This window comes from Callithrix jacchus, chromosome 4 (genome assembly GCF_049354715.1).
Source record: "Callithrix jacchus isolate 240 chromosome 4, calJac240_pri, whole genome shotgun sequence".
Taxonomy (NCBI): Eukaryota; Metazoa; Chordata; class Mammalia; order Primates; family Cebidae; genus Callithrix; species Callithrix jacchus.
The window spans coordinates 166,156,627-166,159,565 of NC_133505.1; the positions used below are offsets into that span (position 1 = coordinate 166,156,627).

General features: G+C 47.0%; 1 pseudogene; it reads right to left on the reverse strand.

Moving 5' to 3' along the window:
* Positions 1-274: 274 nt before the first annotated feature.
* LOC144582408 (uncharacterized) lies at positions 275-2,714 on the reverse strand (annotated as a pseudogene).
* Between the last annotated feature and the right edge of the window lie 225 nt (positions 2,715-2,939).

Consider the following 2,939-nt stretch of genomic DNA (forward strand, 5'->3'; position numbering starts at 1 on the left):
AAACACATCTCCTGAGATCATACATAATCTTCAAATAAAGACAACGAGGTCTTAATTATGCCTAACATACTACAACTATCCTTCCTACAACCAGAAATGCACCAATCCCAAACCCAAATGCAAGTTAACAATGTATCAATGATGATATAAAGTCAGTAAATCTTACGTCACATGATAAAGGAAAAAGGAAATAAAATCTAGATATTTTCTTAGAACAAGTGTATATATGCACAAACATGTTTTTAACAAAAGAAACAGGAAATACTCATGACAATTACAGTCCTTGCTTCTGCAACAGGTCACGTGGCTGTAGCTGGTATTGATGACTACCTTCTTCTACTACCCATTCTGTATTCCCTTTGCCTTCAGCAAGCACCTCAGCAGGTCATGGTTTTTATCCTGGTGGAGTAATTCAAACCTTTATTCCTGAAGGGTCTGGGCCATTTGCAGTCCTGCCTGGATTGAGCTGTTGTAGTTTTCCATTGACCTTGATTACCAGGCATAGTAATACTAAGAGACGCCCTAATGGACTGCCTGTAGTCCATGCGTACTCTTCTTTACCATACATACTCTTCTCTGTGGAGTAGTAGACTGATTTATTCTTGACAGTCTGGGTCAATCACCCCAGCCAACAATGTAACTCCCTTCTTAGCCTGTTTATTTAAAAGTAGGAGGAGCCTAAAGTGTCCACGTGGCAATCTTAACTATCAGGTTAATGGAATCATTGTTGTGTCTCCTGGTGGAGGTATTCTTCCCTCTGGAACTAAGACCTCTAGGCCAGCAGAGTGTAATGTCATGGGAACAGGAGGCAAAAATTTTGCTAGTAGATCACTAGGGGTGGTGGTGAGTGGTGCCACTTCTACTTCCACCCCTTGATTCCAGGACCCATGAATCCCGGCTGTGGGAGAAACAGTACCATATTGAATGCTGATTCAGAGCATACACAGACTTCTGGAGAACTTTGCTCCAGCCCTGCGAAGTATTGTCACCCAGTTGGCATTGTAATTGTGACTTCAAAAGGCCATTCCACTGTTCTATCAATCCAGCTGCTTCAGGATGATGGGGAACATGGTAAGAGCAGTGAATTCCATGAGCATGAGCCCACTGCTGCATGTCTTTGGCCATAAAGTGAGTCCCTTGGTCAGAGGCAATGCTGTGCAGAATACTAGGACAGTGGAGGAGGCATTCCATAAGTCCATGGATGGTAGTCTTGGTAGAAGCACTGCGTACAGGATATGCAAACCCATATCCAGAGTAAGTGTCTATCCCAATGAGGACAAACCTCTGCCCTTTCCATGATGGAAGAGGTTCAATCTAATCAACCTCTCACCAGGTAGCTGGCTGATCATCCCAAGAAATGGTACCACATCAAGGGATCAGTGTTGGTCTCTGCTGCTGGCGAATTGGGCACTCAGCAGTGGTAGCCAGGTCAGCCCTGGTGACTGAAAGTCCATGTTGCTGAGTCCATGTGTAACCTCCATCCCTGCCACCATGGCCACTTTGTTCATGGGTCCATTGGGTGGTGACAGGGGTGGCTGCGGAAAGAGGTTAAGTGGTGTCCACAGAATGGGTCATCTTATCCACTTGATTATTAAAATCCTCCTCTGCTGAGGTCACCCATTGGTGAGCACACACTTCACAGTTTTTGACCACTCAGAGAGGTCCCTGCGCATACCTCTTCCCCAAGTTTCTTTGCCTCAATTTTCCAATCATGGTTCTTCCAACTCCCTGACCCTTCAGCCATACCATTGGCTACAGCCCATGAATCAGTATATAATCGCACATCTGGCCATTTCTTCTTCCATGCAAAGTGAATAAGCAGGTGCACTGCTCAAAGTTCTGCCCACTGGGAAGATTTCCCTTCACCGCTGTCCTTCAGGGATGTCCTAGAAAGGGGCTGTAGTGCTGCAGCTGTCCACTGTTGGGTGGTGCCTGCGTATCCTGCAGGACTATCTGTGATCCAGGACCTAGTCTTCTCTTCCTCTGGAAGTTGATCACAGGGAACTCCCCATGAGGCCATCGGTGCAGGCTGGGGAAGAGAAGGCAGGGTGGCGGAAGTGTAGACCATGGGCATTTAAGCTACTTCCATGTAACTTACTTGTGCCGTCAGGACCTGCTCGAGCCCAATCATGTATGTACCACTTCCGTTTGATGATGGGATGCTGCTGTGTGCAACCTGCTTTATGGCTAGATGGGTCAGAATGCACCCAGTTCATGAGCGATGGTTCAGGTCACATGCTGACTTGATGGCCCATATCAAATGTTCAGTTTCCACTAAAGCACAGTAACAGGCCAAGAGCTATTTCCCAAAAGGAGAGTAGTTATCTGCAGAAGTTGGCAGGGCCTTGCTCCAAAATCCCAGAGGCCTTTGCTATGATTCACTTATGAGGCCTACCAAAGGCTCCACACAGCATCCCTATCTGCCACTGACACCTCAAGCATCATTGGATCTGCTGGGTCATATGGGCTGGAGGCAGAGCAGCTTACATGGCAGCCTGGACCTGTTGTAGAGCCTTCTCCTGTTCTGGACCCTATTCCAAATTGACAGCCTTTCAAGTCACTTGATAAATGGGCCAAAGTAACACACCCAAATGAGGAATCTTTTGCCTCCAAAATCCAAATAGGCCCACTAGGCGTTGTGCCTCTTTCTTGTTTGTAGGCGGGACCAAATGCAGCAACCTATCCTTCACCTTAGAAGAAATATCTTGACACATCTCACACCATATGTATATCCTTATCTTATCTTGCTAACTCTAGATCATGGCTCTGACACCAGCTTTTGGCCACATTTCTGTCTTGGTGACTCTCTAAACTCCAGTCCTGGCTTGGGAACCCTGGTTTTCCTTTGCTGAGTCTGCCTTCATACCCCATTGCCACCCAGAGATAAGACCTCAGCATCCTGCTGAGGTCCCTGCACCTCAGAGCCTCCTGGGCTTCCG